At 32.6% G+C, this 22910-nt stretch overlaps 1 pseudogene; it reads left to right on the top strand.

The window, feature by feature from the left end:
• Positions 1 to 22463, top strand: part of LOC149572316 (uncharacterized) — a 46862-nt pseudogene extending 24399 nt beyond the window's left edge.
• Positions 22464 to 22910: the final 447 nt, after the last annotated feature.

The following is a 22910-nucleotide window of genomic DNA, read 5'->3' as shown; positions in this document are numbered from 1 at the left end:
CACATTTTCTCTTATAAGTCTTTTGCAGAGCATTTAGAGAAGTTGGTCAATTTTCTCTCTGTGATATTACAATCTCTTGTTGTTGTTGTTTTAAAAAACTATCAGCATTGGCCAATGTTCTATCATCATAGCATTGTAGATTCTTTCCAACTAAAAGTAAATAATAGGAGTACACTATCAGCAAAATGCATGCTATTCCGTTTCTGTCAATGTAAGAGTCCTGAGGTTCATAATGAATCCCAACTGCAATCCCCTGTAGTCTTCCTTTGTAGCAGTCAACTCTAATCAGCATCTGATAGTATTAGAATTTACTAAGCTAGATTTTTCTTTATGAAGCACTTTAGCCTTTTTTGCTTAGATTTTCATCAAAATCTTTCACATTTGCCACATCTGTTTCATTGAAACTAGGCAATTAATAATGCTTGATCTCCTCTTTCACTCAAAAGTAAAGTTCAATTTTTTAAATCTTCTTGAAGCAAGTTATGCAAACTCTTCATCATATTCTAGAGCAACTGACTAAGTACTGAACTATCTCATTCCATGATATCTAAAAGAATATTTTATGAGGTTCGAGCACAGGCTCGTGACACTCAAAAACTATTCTTCTGTGATTTGTACTTATTCCTTATGAGATCAACATGCTTGTTTCTGATTATAACTAAAGGTTTCATATCAGAATTAACTTGTCATTTGAGCACTTCGAATACTATTTTTTATATGTATTCATAATAAGAAAAATATTGCATATGTGGGTAAATAGTTGCAGATAATCAGTCATTGCTTAGATCTTAAAAGATCTAACCCCACTTTTTCCCATGCAGGAGAATGAAGACCCAGAGCTATCTGATCGAGAGTTATACCAAGAGCATCATCTAAGGACATTTAACTAGTCAAAGGTTGAAAGGAAATGACTGGTTACCTTTGACTCTATCTTCCTATGTTGTATTTTTCTTATTCTCATTATGTATGAAAGATAGTAGTTAGACTCATGACTTGTGTGAGATATTTCATTTCCATCACCTTTCCATAAAATTGCATATTTGAAAATGAATAATACAAGGACATTTTCTATGTTTTGAATGACATTCATGTGTTTTCCTCATATGCATACTTAAATTTTACACATGTGCAAAATTTCACTAACAACCCCACCGAGGAATTATGGAGTATGTACAATATTTCCCTAATCAATCACCACAAACTAACACAAGTTAAGTTAAATAAGCACTCAAGCTAGAAGTCAACCTACCATATTAACTAACACTTAGGACAAGCCCCAAGCTTACAATGCATAACTAACTCATAAGACAAAATAAGAGTATGAAACATTAGACATAGGCCCACATACCATCCAATGATCCAGGTCTAAGATCACATAAGATAACTTCCACAAACCTGAGCTCATGAAAATAATCTCCAAGGTCTGCCCAAGAAATAAGGATAAAATTACCAAAAACTACCAAAAGAGCTCTAACTCCAACATGATCACTCCACTCATTATGCACACATAGGACTGTATGTGTTAGAATCAAGATGCAAAAGATATAAAGCCAAAGCCAAATGTCTAACAAACTAAATCAATTAACAAACATATATGATAAACCAATAAGAAACTCAAACAATGAGAAAGTAAATTTGAATACCTTTGTATCCTCCTTTATGTGTTGATGTGGTCATGATGATGGATGTGTGCTCAATGGATGCTCAATGCTTCAATAATGGATGACCAAGGATGAGTGCATGAAAATCTTAACAGCGCCAAATAGTGCTTTGATAGTATTAGCTCTTAAAATAATAGAATGAGTTTACTCAGAAGCTAGATGATTTGTGAGGAGCAAAGAATTCAATTTATAGGTAATTTGGTGAGGAAGAGATAATAATTCTTGATGGATAGTTAAATGAGTGAGGTGTGAGATAGGCTTAAGTTTACTAAGATAGGTAGAGGAGATGAACTTCTATGTTTAGAGGTGGATGAGGGATATGTGGCATGGGAGTGGACTTGGGCTTGAGTCAGGAAGAATAAATCGTGTCTTAATTTATGCAAGTAATTTGGAGAGGGATTTTAGACATGGAAGAGGAGGTGATGTGTTTCAATTAAGGGGGGGTGAGGTGGATTAGTTAATTGGAGGATGTCGAAGGTGGATGGATTTGTTAGAGAAAAAGGTTGGTGGGTGAGCTTAATTAAATAAATGAATTATTTAATTAAAAGGGGAATTATGGGTGCATGAAATTTAATTAAATAAATAAATAATTTAATTAAAAGAGAAATGGTTGGTGCATGAGATTTAATTAATTAAATAAATAATTTAATTAAAAGAGGAATTATTGGTGCATGAGATGAGTTTGGGTAATTGTTGGTTTAGAGGATGAGTTTGTAGGTGGAGGAATTTAATTAATTAAATAAATTAGATAGAGAAGGGTTTTGGAGATAAATTAAATCTATTTTGGAATTATTTAATTTAATAGAGGAAGGGAGATTTTATTAATAAATTGGACTATTGGTTGTCTGTTAATTTTTTAATTGGAATATAATTAATTGAATAAATGATTAATTAGGGGATAATGCTAAAATAATTAAATAGTTAATAATTAATTAAACACTATTTAAAGACATCTTTTAAATAATGGAGGATGTGAAGAAGGTTTTAAAGCAACTAGGTTGCCCCAATCTTGATTAAAGACTATACTATGTGATCCCCCCTCAAGAAGATGACAGGGAGAGAAAATGAGACTCGACGACCTCTCAAAATTTGTTAAATGTTAGGTGAGAAGGAGTATGCAAAAAGGTGAGTGAGGGTTGAAATTAGTGTGTGGGATGCAAGATAGTGAGGAATGGGATAAAAAATGGGCATGGATGAAAAAATTGGAAAAAGAACCTTTGAAGGGTCCTATATGAGGGTGCATAAGGGTTGTTATAGGTTATTGGAGCTCATTTTGACTTGCAAGACTTTGTTGATTTGGTTTTAAATTTGATTTAGTGAGATGGTGGATCATGAACGATTGACACATTGATCAAAGATGGTGTGACAAGTATGGGTACAAGGAGTGGTAGACATAGAGGTAGGTCTTGAACTTTGCTTGTCACTTTTTTTTTTTTTGATATTTGCATTCTTGGGGGGGAGAATTATGTTCTTGTGGACACTAGTATGGTGGGATTGTGAGCTTGGTGTGTAGGATCGTGGTCCTGCAACAAGGGTGTGTTTAATAGGTTAGAAAATGGTTTGTTTGTATTTATTATGGGTTCACAAATTTTAATGCAGGGACGTGATTTTGAGTGCAAGAACATGTTCTCGATGACCGTGACATGTTCCTAGCCATGGAAATGTGTTCTTGTGGGAAAAGAGGTAGTCAACATGAGAATTGGTAGTTAGGGTTTGACTAGAGGAAAATTGATCTCAGTGGTCCTGCCAATGTTTATGTCGCCTGAATTGTGATTTTTATAAGAGATTGTGGGTACTCAAATTTGGTTAGGGGAAAGTGAGTTCCTGCTAATGTGACTATGAGTTTAGTTAAAAAAATTAGGTGGGATGGATGGGGTGGGGGAAGGGGTGATGAAGAAAATTTGTAGGAAATAGGTTATGTAGAATTTGGTATGACAAAGACTAATAGGTTTCTTGATTCTATGGATGTAATTGTCACTCGATACACTAGTATCTCATGAGAGGCATACGTCAGTGTTGCGGGTAGCTGACCAATTTTTGGTTGTGGAGTGGGAAATGGTGGATGCAATTGGATTGGGATGGATATTTCACACAAACACCTCATCGATGGATATATATGGTGATCGTTGCTGCATTATGCGAGAGGTGGCATTCTAAGACAATGACATTCCATCTCTTGAGAGGAGAGGTGACTGTGACTCTAGAGGATGTGCAATGATTAGTGGGTCCTAGCGTTCCATTAAGGATCCAATAGGGACAAATTTCTCTTCATCTTTACTTGGATGCAACACAACCAATGAGGCGTGCAATTTTTTTTGTATAAGGATTAGTGTTAGGATACCTTTCTCTAGACACAGTTGTACCGATGTGAGGTGAGTCCCTTGCATCTATATCTAACCTGGGTATCACTTGAAATGGATCTAAATGTGGTGGTAGCATCCTTGGTTCTCCCATTCTCCTCCACTGTAATCTCCCGCTCTTTGCCTCTAAAGACTCCAACCTCCTGACAAGTCTACCCTGCCCCATCTAGGCCTTATCCCTCTCTGCGAACAAACCATCTTGCTCCAAACTGTAACCTATCAAAATGGCCCTAAAGGACATCTCGCTTAGTATGAAACTGATCCCGCTCAACTTGCAATTTATCTCTCTCTAAAATTGGCTCGTTACTGTGTGTGCTTACTCTAAAGAGGTGTATCTAGCCCCTAGACCAAGTCCTCCCCTCCTCTAGATCCCCCTGTAGGTACCTATGTAGCAAGTGACACCTACAGACCCTACCAACCATCAACATCCATTTGTTACTCATTTCCTCCCCTCCCCTCCCCTCCTCTTCTTCTCTCTCCTCCTCTACTCCTCTCATCTCCTCACCTCCCCCAACATCTCTCTGCCTCCATCAATCCACCAATGTAACCTCCACTTTTCTACCTACCCTAAACTCATACCAACCGCTCCTTGCTTCTCTTGCATCCTCTCCCCCAAAAAATGGAACTACTTTGGCTCTCCCAACTTGATGGGGTGCTCACCATTGTAGTAATAGGCTCACCTGTAACCCATTGATACCATATTGGGTCTATAGGTACATCCTATGGCAACCCAAATTACCACAATACCGTGTCTTGGTAGTACTGCTCCACAATGTAGTCCCATCTACCAAAAATAAAACCTAGAGTAAAGTTATAAGGTAATTATGCCTGGTCATCTACCTAGGGACCTACTCCAATATATGGTCACCTTATGACCACTCGAATATCATCCATCATAGCCTGCTAGTAATCCAAATCATCTATATGATGATAAGTCAACAACTCTACCCAACTATAAAATCTTGGCTCCTTAACCTATCGATCTCTCTGTCCAATTGGTCCAAACACAACAATATGCTCCCATGCCAAAACCTATAGGAGATTTGCAAATCCAATACTCCTCCCCATAGTCAAAGTATCACAATGATATACAATTTGGTGCAGATCACTATATAGCTTTGCCAACATTAGTGACCACCATGCTATTGGCACTCTTGCACCCATAATCCTCACTATCATCGAGATCAAACCCTCCATCAAATGATCACTAATATGTTGCATTTTATGGATGTATTTTGAGACTATGATGTACTTACATATTTTTGAGGGCGTACTTACCTATGTATTTTTATGATGGACACTTGTTGGATTGCGGATAAACTTTTATTCTTTTGTGGGATACACACACACACACACACACACATATACATATACATATACATACATACATATATACATATATACATATACATATACATATACAGATACAAATACATACATACATACATACATACATACATACATACATACATACATACATATATATATATATATATATATATATATATATATATATATATATATATATATATATATATATATATATATATATATATATATGAGCATGATTGATGAGATGCATATATGTTTATGGACCATGTATCATTTATGCTTCGTATGAGATACCTATATGTGTTGGAAATTAAAATTGGAATAATTGTTGTGTTGTAATTGATGTGAAACCCACTACTGAGACATTTACTAATAGTGTAGAGTACCATATATGTTGATTGATGAAGAGGATTAGAAAAAGAGATAGCTAGATGAGCTAGTGAAGTTGTTGAGTGAAGAGAAGCAAGTATGTTGGAATTATAATGGGCACTTGATTAGCTAGTTGTTGACAATATAATGTGTTGTTTAATTAGTGTATGAAGTATGGAAGTGTTAAGTTAAACATAGGAAAAGCCTAGTGAAATGTAGTTAGTTAATGAAGGAGTTGAAAAAAAAGATTAAGGAACTTAACAATATTAGCGAAGTGATAGTTATGGCCAACCAAGCCAATGTAATTCAAGTGAGACAAAATAGTAGAGACCGAGCAATCCAGTGATGACAGAGTAGAATGAAGCAATGACGACCAAGTGCCAGCAGAATAATAGTTTGTGAAATAATCAAGTTTGAGGCCGACATAGTTGAATTTTTGGACTAGTCAAAATGTATGGATGATAAATATTGACGAATGACATATTTAATGTATGAATAGAGTTTTTTATGCGATCAAAGACAAGGATTTAGAGTGAAGTTTCTAGAAGTATCAAGAAAGGAGTAGAAGGACAACATGATGGATAGATTCATTGAATCTAAGAAATCCCTAAGATCTATGGTGATTTTTGAGTGAAAAAATATCAAAGCTACCTATTTAAGGAGGCATAAGAGATGTTTTATAAGTTCGGTTCATTATTGATTGGTGATTTTGTGGAGAACCTATGAAGAACAGAGTAGTAGAGAAAAATTTAGATTGGTGAAGTTTGATTGCTTGAAGGGTTGCCAAGGAGATCAAAGTAGGAGATGATAATGAAGTCCAGTTAATGAACCAAAAAATGAGATGAATGAAGATTTGAATTTGCAAAGTGAGTTTTATTTTTACATATCAAACCTATTGTTACTTTCTAACCATTGTGACAGTCAAAATCCTTTAATCAAGGTTGACCTAACAACTATTTTGTAAATCCTTTAATCAAGGTGACATTCTAGTGGAATGATTCAAAGTCCTCTAACAAAGCCACTGTTAACAAGGTGATTAAATCCTTTTACAAGGTCACACCTAGTAATGTATTTTGTAACCTTTAACAAGGTTGGCTCTTAACCGAGCTCACTTCAGAAGAGTGAAAAGTGGTAGCATGTTACTTGGTGGCTTTTCCCAAATTGGGTTTCCATGTTAAATATTTGGTGTCAAACATGTTTGAATTTTATATGTGTGATGCATGCTATTTATTGTTGTTTATTTACTAGTAGTTGGCATATACTGAACATAGAGTTAAGCGATAAATGAATATGATAAGTTGCTAAAGAGTTGCTATATGGACCAAGTGGTTTTATGAGTTTGTTTGAGTTGTTTGAAGTTAGTAAAACTTGAATTGGCACATCTAGACCTGAAGATAACTAATTCACCTTCCCCCTACCTTGCTTAGTTATTTTGAATATTCTAACAATTGGTATCAAAGCATAGGTTCTTGTAAAGAAATTTTGAAGGACTTAAGCTAAAGATCATAATGTACAAGAGATATGTACCTAAGTTAAACAAGGAGAACTTTCCAACATGGAAATGACTAATGAAATTATATCTATCTAGAGTTGAAGATTTTGCATTATACTACCTGGAGAATGGATACATTGAAGTTTCTAGACCCATGTCTATTGAAAAAATGAAGGAGAAGTAAGAGCATAATTAAATGATGATAGATTTGGCATCTTCCTTGAGTTATGTTGAATTTGATGATGTAAAGGAATGCAATACTACAAAGAAAATGTGGGATAAGTTGGCTCAAATCCATGGAGGAGACAAAAATGTGTTGAGTGTTAATGCTAAAATTTTGAGAGGCAAATTTGATGACATGAGAATGAAAGAAGGTGAAACTATTGCACAGTATTGTGGCCAAATCAAAGAGGTTGTGAATTCTCTTAGAGGAGATGGAGGAATCATATTTGATGAGACTATGGACTTTACTTCCTATTTATGCAATTAGAGCATCTATAATTCAATAATTGAGATGTACACTTGGTAATGACTAACCTTGGATTATCTGATCAGTAGACTCACTGTATTTGACTTATCAAATTTTGATAATTATACACCATCTAGTATTAAATGTTCTTTGAAGTCTCAACTAACCCTTGATGGATCTAAGAGAAAGAAGAAGAGTAGGCATGTGGATAGTGATAGTGAATTAGATGATGAACTTGATGTGTTAGAAGAATTACTAGCAAGGAGTCTACCAAGATGAAAAGGAAAATACAAAAGTAAACTCTCTATTATCTATTTTAAATGTAACAAAATTGGTCAAATTTCTAGAAGATGTCTTGATAGAGATGAAAAAGAATAAAGGAAAGACAACAAATATTGAGGAAGGAGAGACAATAGAGACAACTGAGGTAATAAAGACTACAAAGGAAAATGTAAGAAATCTTGTTACATTGATGAAGAAGATGGTTTAGATAGTGATTTTGGTGAGAATGATGAAGAAGTTGTTTATGTAGTAATAAAATATGAATTCGACAAAGATGAGAAAACTGTATTGATTTCACATGTAAACAATAATTATAGATGGATAATTGATAGTAGTTGTTCACATCATATTACAGGTGATACAAGTAAGTTTGAAAAGCTAGAAAATTATAATGGAAGTAGTGTTAAGTTTGGAAACGATGCACCATGTTATGTGAAAGGTAAAGGATCAATTATATTGAATGATAAGATCATTTGTAAAAATAAATATTAGATTGATGGTTTGAAATATAACTTGTTGAGTGTGGCATAGTTAATCAGTTCAGGCTACCAATTTGAATTCCAAAACACAAAGGAAAAGATTTATGATGTTGCTAGTGAACTAATTGGAAGTGGTGATCAAGGTAATTTGTTCTATCTAGACCGATCTAAAGATATATACTTATCTATTTGCATGATTTGAAGATATTTGGTTATGGCATAAGAGGCTATGTCATGTGAATCTTGATAATTTAGTAAGCATTAGTGAGAAGATTACCAAGATTGAACAAATCTGATAAGGTGATGTGCAAACAATGTCAAATGGGAAAAATGACAAAGTCTAGTTTCAAGAGCAAGAATTATTATTTTAATGATATTTTGGAGTTAGTTCATATTGACTTATGTGGTCTCATTGAGTGAAAAGCTATCATGGTGACAAATATTTCATTCTATTTGTTGATGACTTCTCTAGAATGTTGATTATGATGTTCCTTAAAGAAAAATATGATGTATTTCAAATGTTTAAGTGGTATTTGGCTAGTGTTGAAAAAGAAACAGATAAGAGTCTGAAGTGTTTGGGATTAGATAGATGAGATGAATTCATATAAGATGAGTTCAACATATTCTAAAATGAAAAAGGAGTCAAGAGACAAATGAGTGCACCAAGAACTCCACTGAAAATTGGAATAGCTAAAAGAAGGAATAAATCAATCATGGACTATGCAAAACCACTGATCATGGAGAAGAATGTTTCACATAAGTATTAGAGAGAAGATGTAAGTACTACAATCTATACTCTTAACTGAGTTAAAGTTAAGAAAGGTACAAAAAAACCTTTTTGCACTTTGGTATGGCTATGCACCTAATGTGAATTATTTCAAAGTTTTTGGAAGCAAGTGTTACATAATGAAAGATGAAAGGAAAGGAAAACTTGATACAAAGGTATTTTCCTAGCATATTCCACTAAAAGAAAGACTTATAGATGTTTGAATTCTAACACTAACAATATGGTAGAAAGTGAAAATGTTAGAGTCAATGAATTTTTAGAAAAGGATGAAGAGGAATGCAAGAAAGAACCTAAAGATTAGAAAAAATTCTTTACATATATGAAGGAGAACCTAATACTTTACTTGAACAAGAGAAATAGGTTGCCAAGAATCAATAGCTAGGTACCACCGAGGTTCAATAGAAAAGCTCTATCGAGCATCAATAGGTTGTCAAGCTTCAGAATGTATGATATGAGTCATAGACAGAAGAAACCAAACATCAAAGAGAAGAAATTGAACATCAGACAAACAATGTTGAGTTGCAGCTAGAGATACCTGATGAAGGTAAACACACAAAATAGAGTGAATCACAACAAGAGGAAAGAAAACCTAAACTTATGTTAGAAAGGTATGTAAGGAAGAATCATATACCAAACCAAATCATTAGAAGCAGATATTTAGGAGTCATGACAAGCCGTACATTGAAGAATGACACATGTTTAATATGTGAAGTTGAGCCTAAATCAATTAAAGATGCTTTGGAGAATGAAGATTGAATTAAGGAAATGAATGATGAAATCAATCAAATAGAGAAGAACAAGACCCAAACAATGGTACCTAGACCAAAGGACAAGAATGTAATTGGAATTAAGTGGGTATTTAGAAATAAGATGAATGAAAAAGGTGAAGTCACAAGGAACAAGGCAAGACTAGTTTGTAAGGGATATGCACAAGATGAAGGAATTGACAATGGAGAAACATTTGCCCTGGTTGCAAGGTTGGAAAAATTGATAACTTTTCTTGTATATGCTACTTACAAAGGATTCAAGTTATACCAAATAGATGTCAAATCTGCATTTTTGAATGGAATCTTAGAAGAAGTCTACATTGATCAACCTGAAGGATTTGTTGATCCTAGAAAGAAGAATATGGTATGCAAGTTGCATAAAGAATTATATGGTTTGCAATGAGCCCCTAGAGCATGGTATGGAAGGTTACATAGACATTTGGTGAAAATTTGTTTTGCAAGAACTCATGATAATAGTAATGTGTACTTAAAAAGTGAATATGAGAACACGATATTGCTAGCTGCAATTTTTGTTGATGATGTCATATTTGGAGGACATGATATTTTGTGTAAATAGTTTTCTAATGAGATGAAGAAAGGATTTGAGATGTCAATGTTTGGAGAGATCAAGGTCTTTGTTGTTTTACAAGTCTATCAGATGAGGAAAGGTATATACATTACACAATCAAAGTATATCAAGGAGATATTGAAGACTTTTTCAATGGAGGATTCAAGACTAGTTGGAACACCTAAGATTACTGGTGACAAAAATTCAAGGAATGATGATTCAGATGAGGCAAATCAAACATTATATATGTCCATGATTGGAAAACTATAATATGTTGTACATAGCAGACTTGACATTGCATTAGCAGTTGGTATTGTTACTAGTTTTTTTTCTAATCCTAGAGAAAAACACTTAATCATTATGAAAGAATACTAAGATATCTGAAAGGAACAAAAGACTATGGATTATGCTATAAGAAAAGTGAAAATTTTGAGCCAAAGGTTTATATAGATACTGATTGGACTAGAAAATTGATGATAGAAAGAGTACAAGTGGAGACATTTTCTTTCTAGGAAGGAGATTGATCTCATGGACAAGAAAGAAGCAAAACTATATTTCCTAGTCTACAAAAGAGACTGAGTATATTGATGAAAGAGTTAATTTCTCTAATATTGTGTGAATCAAGCATTTGTTGAAAATTATGAAGGAAGAGGTTACTAAACCTATTATAATATATTGTGATAACACAAGTGCTATAAACATATCCAAGAATATGCATAGAAAGACTAAACACATTGCTATCAAGTATCATTACTTGAGAGTGTTGGTACAAGACAAAAAAGTGAGACTAGAGTATGTTAACCATAGGAATAGACAGCTTATATATTGATCACTAAGGCATTACCTAAGGATTCTTATGAGTATCTAAAAGGCAAGTTAGGGGTCATTCCCTTATCTAAAGAAAGTTGAGAAGTGATGCAGTATTGCATCAAATGATATGATTAGAATATCTTACACATTGATGTAGGAAGTCACACTTTAGTAGCTACCTAAAGATTGTGAAATAATGGACTGAAGCATGAAGTAGATGAGACCACAAAGAGTCAAGGTAAAGATGAAAGAGATTGTGATCTTGAAATATCAGTTAGACAATGACATGAAGATGTTTTTTTATATGAATGAATGTCTTTGGAATTATTGTCAAAGAGGGAGAATGTATTTAATTTACCATTATATGCTACATATAAAGAGGGAGAATGTATTGCCAAGTTACCATCCTATAGCATAATGAGTGAGGGAGAATATGATTAGAGGTGGTGTCATTGAATGATTATAATCTGAAGCTAAATCACAAGAAGAGATATGGCAAGAGGGAGCTAATATAGTTAGTAATACAACTGGTTCTAGCATTGAAGAATATACAATTTACATCATAGAAGGAGAAATATACATGATCATAAGATGAGAATCAATATGAAACTAATGATATTAATGAAGTTCTGTATCAAATCATAGAAGGAGTTGTTACTGATAAATTATGAAAATATCTTTTGCATTTGCATGGTAATGAGAGGTGTTGCCATCAATGCCAAAGAGGGAGATTATGATTATTGGAAACTACAATTGGAAAAATTATTGTGTTGTCATTGATATCAAACCTGTTGGAGAGAAATTTACTAATAGTATAGAGTGCCATATTTGTTGATTGATGAAGAGGATTTGAAAAAGAGATAACTAGATGAACTAGTGAAGTTGTTGTGTGAAGAGGAGCAAGTATGTTGGAATTATAATGTGCACTTGATTAGTTAGTCTTTGACAAGATATTGTGTTGTTTAATCAGTGTATGAAGTATGGAAGTGTTGAGTTTAACATAAGCAAATCCTAGTGAAATATAGTCAACCAATGAAGGAGTTGAAATAAAAGATTAAGGAACTTAATAGTATTAACAGAGTGATAGTTATGGCCAATAAAGTTTAAGAGGGAAAATGTAGTAGTGACTAAGCATAGTGAAAATTGAGCAAGCCAGTGTAAGCCAAGTGAGACAGAACAATAGAGGCTGAGCAATCTAGTGATGACCGATAAAAAAGACATCGTGATGATCATGTGTCGGAAAAATAATAGTTTGTGAAATAATCGAGTTTGAGGATGACATAGTTGAATTTTCATATCAGTCAAAATATGTGGATAATAAGGATTGATGAGTTTGCATGTTTAATGCATAAATAGAGTTTGTTATGTGATTAAAGGAAAGGATTTAAAGTGAAGTTTCTAGAAGTATCAAGAAAGGAGAAAAAGGACAAAATGATGGATGTATTCAATGAATCTAACCAAACTATAAGATCTATAGTGATATTTAAGTGGAAAAAGATCAAAAATACCTATTTAAGGAGGCATAAGATATATTTTCTAAGGTTGGTTTGTTGTTGATCAGTTATTTTGTGGAGAACCCATGAAGAACAAAGTAGTAGAGGAAAAGTGAGAAGATTGATGAAGTGTGATTGTTTGAAGGGTTACCAAGCAGATCATAGAAGGAGATGATAATGAATTCGAGTGAATAAACCAACAAATGAGATGAATGGAGATCTAAATTTGAAAAGTGAGTTGTATCTTTATAGATCAAATCCTTTGTTAATTTCTAACCATTATCTAAGTCACAATCCTTTAATCAATGTTGACCTAACCATCATTTTGTAAATCCTTTAATCAAGGTGACATTCTAATGGAATGATCCAAATTCCTCTAACCAAGCCACTCATAACTAAGTGATTAAATAATTTAATAGGGTCACACATAACAATGTGTTTTTTAACCTTTAACAGGGTGGCTCTTAACCAAGCTTACTTCAGAAGATTCAAAAGTGGTACCATGTTACTGGGTGTTTTTTCCCAAATTGGGTTTGTTGAAAATAATTCTTCAATTGCATATTGTCATTGATGTTGACACAAATGTTAGTATTAACTAAGGAATGTAGAGTTTGTAGTATTAACCTTGTATATCTCAGTATTAACTGAGTAGTTAGGTAAATAAGACTTTCCAGTATTAATCAAGTAGTTGGTTAATATAGGGATTCTTGCTTGCAACATTGACCAAGTGGTTGGGCATCAAAAGGCTTGTAGTATTGACCAAGTGGTTGGACATCGAAGGAGTCTTAGTATCAACCAAGTGTTCCATCCCAGTATTGACTGAGTGACAACATAATTGTAATGTCCCCACTAGCAAGGACAATAATATCTACAAAACCAATGTTAAAATTTGTACAATAATAAAATACATTTCTCTATTCTACCTTCTATCTTAACCCAACCTTAAAGATGTCTCCACATTAGAATCAATAACCCTATTGAGGATCTTTAGATCCCCAGTTACCTCTTTGTCTTCTATGAAGTGCTCCCTTTAAGGTCCTTCCTAGAAGAGACTTTCGCTATCTAGGGCCCTTGACATATATGCATATGTGAACTTCTACGAAATATTTTGACCTTATAATTGAATTAAGATCACTCTCTTTCTAATGAGACTCTCTTGATCTTAAGCTATTAGGATCACTCTCTTCCCAAGAGGACTCTCTTGATCTTAAACAATTAACCATATTAAGATCACTCTCTTCCCTCAAAAGGGACTCTCTTGATCTTAAATATTTAACTATTAAGTCATGTATGTTATTTCAAATTCCACCTATATATATAATCTACAAGTATGATTAATTAATATAAATAAGTTCATAACTATAGTTAAGAAAATATAATCGATACACATACCTCTCTTACCTTCCTCTTTTTGTTGTCCATTTGGATCCTTATTTGGCTCTTTTTGTTTCTTCTTTCTCAAGAGTCACAAATTGTCATAATAGACATATTTTGAAAAGTCACAACACTTCATAGTGATAATCCTTTCAAAAAGTCACAACACTTCATAATCAAGATTCTTTAGAAAAGTCCAAATAGTTTATAATTAAAATGTTTTTGAATAGTCACAACTATTCATAATTATGACCCTTTCGAAGGTTCACATCCTTTCAATATCATTGATACCTCTTCAAAAAGTCACTTTCTTATTTTTTTCATAATATATTTCTCTTTCCTTTTTCCTTTTTGAACTCCTATTTTCTCCTCTTGCTTTTTTTTTTGCTCTCTAAAATAAACTCTCTTCCCTTTTATATCTTAATTTTAAGGAGTCATGTCTATTTGTTAAATATCTCTTGACTTTTCATTAGATTTAGTTAATTTATATTATTTATGTTATATTGTTTATTTTCTTACTTATTTGTGTTTATTATGAATATATTATTTATTTCTATTTAGAAAATTAACATACTTTCTACAATATTGTCTCTTGTATTTAATTTAATTTCTTTATTTATTCATTTTGATTTTATTATTTTTAATTATTTAAAATATCATACTAAATATGATTTCATTCATTATATAGATTAATTAACAATTATCTCCTATTTTTATATTTTAGTATTAGTTTTAATATAACTCTATTATCGTTATTTATGTACTAACATTGTATAATCTAATTATTACTAAAATTCTATCTCAAAATAGGGACATGACAGTCCACCCTTCCTCAAATTGCTTGTCATCAAGCAATTAGATAATTTCTTCTCTTAATATTAAGTAGACATTTCTTTTAGTCTAAATTATTACATTGCTATCATGGATATGCTTGAATCCTTTCTAATAGTTAGTATCCTTCTACATTAGTCTTTCATATAAATTATTTTTCTAGATCCTCTTTAACTCCACAAGATGATAAGATCAATGTCTGATACCACTGTAATGTCCCCACTAGCAAGGACAATAATATCTGCAAAACCAATGTTATAATTTATACAATAAAAAAATATATTTCACTATTCTACCCTCTATCTTAACCCAACCTTAAAGACATCTCCACATCAAGATCAATAACCCTCTTGAGGATCTTTAGATCCCTAGTTACTTCTCTGTCTTCTATGGAATGCTCCCTTTAAGGTCCTTCCTAGAAGAGACTTTTGCTATCTAGGGCCCTTGACACATATGCATATGTTAACATCTATGGAATATTCCAGCCTTATAACTAAATTAAGATCACTATCTTCCTAATGAGACTCTCTTGATCTTAAACAATTAACCATATTAAGATCACTCTCTTCTCACAAAAGAGACTCTCTTGATCTTAAATCTTTAACTATTAAGTCATGTGTGTTATCCATTTCAAATTCTACCCTTATATATATATATATATATATATATATATATATATATATATATATATATATATATATATATATATATATATATATATATATATATATATATATATATATATATAATTCTACAAGTATGATTAATTAATATAAATAAGTTCATAGCTATAAGTAAGAAAATATAATCCATAAACATACCTCTCTTACGTTCCTCTTTGTGTGGTCCATTTGGATCCTTATTTGGCTCTTTTTGTTTCTTCTTTCTCAAGAGTCACAAACCATCATACTAGAAATATTTTGAAAAGTCACAAGACTTCATAGTTATAATCCTTTCAAAAAGTAGCAACACTTCATAATCAAGATTCTTTGGAAAAATCCAAATAGTTTATAATTAAAATATTTTTGAATAGTCACAACTATTCATAATTATGACCCTTTTGAAGGTTCACGTCCTTTCAATATCATTGATACCTCTTCAAAAAGTCACTTTCTTATTTTCTTCATAATATATTTCTCTTTCATTTTTCCGTTTTGAACTCCTATCTTCTCCTCTTGGCTTTTTTCCCTCTCTAAAATAAAATCTCTTCCCTTTTATATCTTAATTTTAAGGAGTTATGTCTATTTGTTGAATATCTCTTGACTTTTCATTAGATTTAGTTAATTTATATTATCTATGATACATTATTTATTTTCTTACTTATTTGTGTTTATTATTAATATATTATTTATTTCTATTTAGAAAATTAACATACTTTCTACAATATTGTCTCTTGTATTTAATTTAATTTCTTTATTTATTGATTTTGATTTTATTATTTTTAATTATTTAAAATATCATACTAAATATGATTTTATTCATAATATAGATTAATTAATAATTATCTCCTATTTTTATATTTTAGTATTAGTTTTAATATAACTCTATTATCATTATTTATTTACTAACATTATATAATCTAATTATTATTAAAATTCTATCTCAAAATAGAGACATGACAATAATGTATTTGTTAATTAATTAATTAATTGAGGCCGACTATTTGGATTTTTATTGATATTTTAGAAGCATATATCAAGCTGACTTGTCCTAACTTATGATATATAACAAAGTTCAAGTTTTGAGGACAAAGTGTGAGAAGTGCAATAAAAAATAAGATGGATATGTTAGCTAAGGCAAAAGGAAGAGTAGAAAAGTGTAGAAGATAAACTGCAAAGAACATCTGATTAGGAAGGATCCAAAAGTCAAGCCAGAATAGAGATCTAAATCTGTAAAGATTGCTTCATAAATCAGGTCAAGTTCTTGTTGCTTTCTAACTATTATAACAGTAAAGAAATCTCTTAACTGAGTTGACTCAATAGTCATTTTTGTAAATCTTCAAACAAGGTGATATTTTAAGATTAAAGTGTTTGAAGACCTCTAACTAGGCCAATCCTAACAGGGTGATCTGAATCCTCTAACAGGGTCATACTTAACAGTATGTTTTGTTACCTTTAATAGGGTTGGCTCCTAACAGGGCTCACTTCAAAAGAGTTAAGATTATTGTGACTAGTTGCAAGGTGGTTTTTCCTAAATCGGGTTTCCAAATTAAATCTTGGTGTCATCTATGTTCATACTATTTTCTTACACTTTATGTTTCCACAACTAAGTTACTAAAGGACACAAAAATTTAATAAATCTTAAGATTTCTTTGCTAACCGAGCATTAGTAATATTATAGTGTTAACTGAGCTATTCAGTATTACATGATCAATAGAATTTTCTATTGACATCTAAGGGACAAATAATTTTTTTATGGTAACTGGTTCAACCCTCCCCTCTTAGTTACTCTCTTGTATTTCCAAAAATTGGTATCAGAGTAGTTGGTGCTTGTAGGAAAAGGTTTTAAGGACCTAAGCTAAAGATTAGGATGTCTTATAGAAGGGAGATACCTAATCTAAGAAAATAGAAATTTTCAACATGTTAGGAATTGGTGAAGCTACATATATCAAACATCAGTGATGTTGGTGTGTTCTACTTGGAGAATAAATATGTGCCACCACCCAAAACTATGTCTATGGAGAAAATAAAAGAGGTAAAGGATCATAATATTATGATGATTGATATTGCATCCTATTTGAACTATTTGGAATTTGATGAAGTCAAATATTGTCCTACTACATTTGACATGTGAGAAAATCTGAATCAGGTCATAGAAAGTGCCCATGTAAAGATTCATGAATTTTCATAATGAAGAACAAAGCAACAAAGAGCCTAAAGATTACATAAATTTTGTCTATTATGAAGAGGAACCTAAAACTTTAGCTCATAAGGTGGAAGTTAATCAACAACGAAGTATACCTAACAATTCTCTAGTAGTGCAATATAAGTCATAGACAAAGGCACCTAAGTCACAGATAGTTCTTGACTCAAATCACAAGAAGTGCAACTTGAGTCATAGACATAGGCACTTGAGTTTTAGCCAGATCAACTAGAGGAGCCCGAGCAAAAGGATAAAGATCTTGGAGAACCAAGTGAACCAAGTTTAGAGAAAAGAAAGAAAGATCCAAGACTTTATAAATATTGTTAGAAATGTTTAGAATAACTAAGAGCGGGGGGGTGGGTATGAATCATTTACTCAGGGTCCTTAAGTACCACTTGAAGAATTAAACACAAACACTCACTGTTTTGCTTGTCCTACTATTGCTCAGTCTCTACTGCAAAATTATCTTAACATAACTTGCTTTCCATAATGAATAAAATATCTAGTTTAAAACATATAAAGCATTTAACACATATTTGACACTAGGGTTTTACGTGGAAACCCAATTTGGGAAAAACCACTAGCAACATGTCACTATTTTTCAATCTTTTGAAGTGAACCCTATTAGGGGCCAACCATGTTAAAGGTTACAAAAAACAATATTAAATATGACCTTGTTAAAGGATTTAATCACCCTATTAAAAGTGGCCTTGTTAGAGGACTTTTATCATTCCACTTAGAATGTCACCTAGTTAAAGGCTTTACATAGATTGCTGAGTCTTCAAATGACTGTTAAGTCAACCTCTGTTAAAAGGATTTCAATACAATCTATTTACAATGATTAGAAATAAAATAATAGGTTTGATTTGTGTGATTACAACTCACTTTTTTAGGTTGAGATCACTATTTGGTCCTTATGTTGTCTTACTAATAAGCCTTTAATTTTCATCTCTGATATTGATTCACTTGGAAACCCTTCAAGAAATCAATGCACTCTTCTCAAAAACACTTAAGCCTTCTTCTTAGATTCACTTATTAATATCAGCACCATCTCTGCAAGCTTTCTCCTTTAGCTTTGCATTCACTTACACAAATTTGTGTTTCTAATCCACCTCTTTTTGTATGTGCCTCTTACATACACTTTCACTCCTTGACCAATAATTTGTTTTGTTTTATACCTCTTTAAATAGGAAATTCTTACTTTACCATTTTCCATCACCATTGTAGGTCATAGGGGGTTTATGATCAAGTTTGATATGATTCATTACATTTGTCCATCTTTTTTATAATCCTCTAGAAAATTCTTTAGAATCCATTTGTTAGGTCTTCACCTAATTCTCTCCTCGAATTTAATGATCCAACTCATCAATCTTATCTTCAACACAATTTGCATCTCCCAAGAAATCAATTGTGTCAACTTGATCTCACAATTTCCTTGAATTCATTCTCATACTATCACTTGGCAATCTCTAATTTTTAACACCCAGTCATCATTGAATTACTCAGTTGTTGTAAAGCTTTTAGCTTGACATCAACATTCTTTCTCAGTTGATATTGGTGCTTGGTCAACACTAAGTTTTCTCAGCACTAACTGTGGCTCGGTTGACACTAGCAACACTTGGCATTCCTTAGCCTTTTATTCTATTGCTCGACTTGGCTTAGCTTTCTTGACATAAACAATTACTTTTCTTTATCAAAGTTTATCTAATCAAATGTCCATTGTAACTCCCTTTCCATAACTGCAATCTTTCCTCTAGGTGCTATTGTTATGATAAACTTCTCAAATCCTATTCATCAATTAATTAGATATGACATTTAGATTAGGTAGCAATATGTCTTATCAATATATTTGACATCAATGACAAAATAAAAATTGTTCCAATTGTAAGTTTCCAACAATATCCCTCTTTGGAATTGATGGAAACATCTCAAACATCTTAATACTATCAATATATTAGTTATCATACAATCCAAAATAATTTTCTATCATTTTGATTCTTCTTTTATGATTTTCTCCCTCTGAAATGATAAATCTCCCTCTTTGATATATCTCTCTCATTTATGTTCTCCTTCTTTGATAAAAATATTTTGTAAACTCCCTTATATATTCATCTCCCTTTACTCATTATAATCTCCCCCTATCCGAACATTCTCTCCCTTTAGTAATCTCTCCCTCTTTGACAATAATGCCAAAGACACTTAGTTGTCTAAGCTTCAAAGTCTTCATACATATGAATTATGTAGATTTTGCGTGTCTTTCTGATTCCTATCATTTTTCATAATTGATATGTTATGTTGTACTAAATTTTCTACCTTAGGCACTTCCTAAAGTAGAGTTTTATTGCATCACTGTGTAGGATATTTCGATTAGCACATGTGATGCAATGCACCTTGTCTGTTTGCCAATAGTGGCATGTTGTGATGGTTAAGTTGTTGCGTTGTTATCCTTGCCATCCAGGTTCAAATCTCATGGGGATGAGGTCCCCCATTTGTGGCCTCACTGGTTCATAGCTCCAGGTCAAAGCGTTGGTGGTACCAGTGGGTGTGTCGCGCCAGCGCTACCGGTCACGTTAAAAAGTTTACCAGGCACATTTTTGAAAAAAAAAAAAAAAAAAAAAAATGCACCTTGTCTGTTTAAGTAGCTTTGGTTAGGGGAATCTGATCTAAATCATTTTGTTAATTGAAAGTTCAATACCAAAGGAAGAAATAATGGTATTGTAAACACATAATAAAAAATATCAATAACTCAATTCATTCATAATATTAAATAAAATTTCATACAATTGTGGACAATCTCATAAGTGAGATGTATGCTTGCAAATTAATCAAATTTAGACAAACTCATGGAGAAGTTGTGTGTCCAAGATCATAAAAGTTGGGCTATCTTGTGAATGAGATGTATGCCCATGAACTCTATAGGAATTGGGCAATCTTGTGGTTGAGATGTTTGCCCATGAACTTTGTATATAAGATTTGATATAAATTGGCAATCTCAACAAATGAGATGTATGTCCATATCATTCTGATCTTGAATTCAACTTGGTCCTCTTTATAGATCTTCATTACAAATGATAAGAGACCATAATTAATTAAAATAATATGCCAGTTTAATTTTGATCATACCTCCCCTCTTATGAGGCAATGGGCCCCATTGTCTTATCACCTTTGAAAGGATGTGCATTCAATAATGATTCTACCAAGCTGCTTGAAAGTGAGTTTTATGCGTCATATCAATTTTGACTTTTCATATACCTTTGGAAATGTATTCAATCATGTTATTGTACAAAAATACATTAGTTTCAACTCCACAAATCCCCTTCTAAAAAGTTTATAATTATACGTTGTTCCAAAAAATGATACTATTTTCCATCCATCTTTGAAAAGAAAATCCACAGTTTCATATCCTCTAAAATCAAATAGCATTAAGGACACAAATGCTTGGGCCTCACTATCTTTAATGGTATATGGTCGGCCTTAGCCACCAATTATCAATACACTCCCTTCTCTACTACAAAACTTTTACTTTTGAACAAGATGTACTGAGCCTCTACTTTTTGGGAGCTCCACCATTTTTGAAAAAGTAACAAAAGTTTCTTTTTGACTCACTTCTCCACAGTTTCTATATTTTATCTTGAAGTAGTATGAGAAACTGGGATCATTACAACCACCCTGAGGCTCAAAATTGGTGAGATTCTCAAGCTCTACTTTTATTTCCAACAATAATAGTACCATATCTTGTTGATATATTGATGCCAAACTCCAAGTGTATCTCTAAGTTTTTTTCGCTACATCCTCTAAGACTTGACATCCGAATCCATAAAATCGATCGACAAATATACTATACATAGCCTTTACGATGTCCTCTTCACTTCCCAACATAGTAACCAGACATTTAATATACCACTTTATTTTTCCATCCTTGGGAGCTTGGAAAAACTCCTTGGGAGGCTCCATTATGACGAGCTAATGCTCATCGCCATGCCTCGGGAACAATACACTTAAGTCTGTAGGAGGCCTCTTTCTCTTTCTCAGTTGGATCTGAATATATATCTAATCTTGTAGAAAGGGAGCATACATCCCATGATCATAGTGGTGTAACTGATCATCACAAGGATAGTAAACACTTACATGGATTTGGAATGATCTTGAGCAAATGGTAAAAGATGTCATGTGTGCACTTGATGATGGTGAAGGATGACAGGTTTTTTTGGTGTTTTGGATGTTTAGAGGGTTGCTAGAAACTTCCAAATTTTAGTGCATGGCTTGAATATTATTATTTCTTAGAAGATATTTGGGGATGAGACACATGTTAATGTCTGTCACATTGTTCATGATCTTTTTTTTGGGCCAAAATACCTTGGAATACAAAATCCTCTGGATGGAACTATTTACATTCTTCATGATACCAATGGAGCTTTTGAATATTATGTGAAGGTTGTACCTACCGAATACACGTATCTATCTTAGAAACTTTTACCAACCAATCATTTTTCTGTGACAGAGTACTTTGTTCAAACAAAGGACTAGTTTTTCATCGAAGATAGACTTTCTATCTAACTCCAAGTTGTCTATGGATTTACTAATAATATCTCTTTCATCTACCATAGACTCATTATTAGTCCTACTTCTAGAATCTTCTTCCAGAGAAGGTTCGGTAGATATGCGTAAATTTTAAAGGAATATATACTTATGAAGCTTAAGGGGATACTCAATCTTGAAATGATTTACCACCACCACCACTTTTCTCTCTTGGGCCTTTCCCTTACCTATCCTTGGTTCCATCCACTATCGCCCTTGCTCACAATTACTTCCATTGGCTATCACTTTTATCATGCTAGAATAAAAATTTCCCTTTGCCCCTCTGTTAATTGCAACAATGACTTAACTAAATGGTTTTGCAAATTTAAACTTGAGCAGGATAGACAAACAAGGAGGGAATAAAACCTTACATTTATCAACAAATTCAAAATCATG

Source organism: Cupressus sempervirens, chromosome 2, assembly GCF_028749045.1.
Source record: "Cupressus sempervirens isolate cs-2001-9-10 chromosome 2, ASM2874904v1, whole genome shotgun sequence".
Taxonomy (NCBI): Eukaryota; Viridiplantae; Streptophyta; class Pinopsida; order Cupressales; family Cupressaceae; genus Cupressus; species Cupressus sempervirens.
The sequence above is the reverse complement of the archived record's forward strand: the minus strand, read 5'-3'. Positions and strand labels throughout refer to the sequence as shown.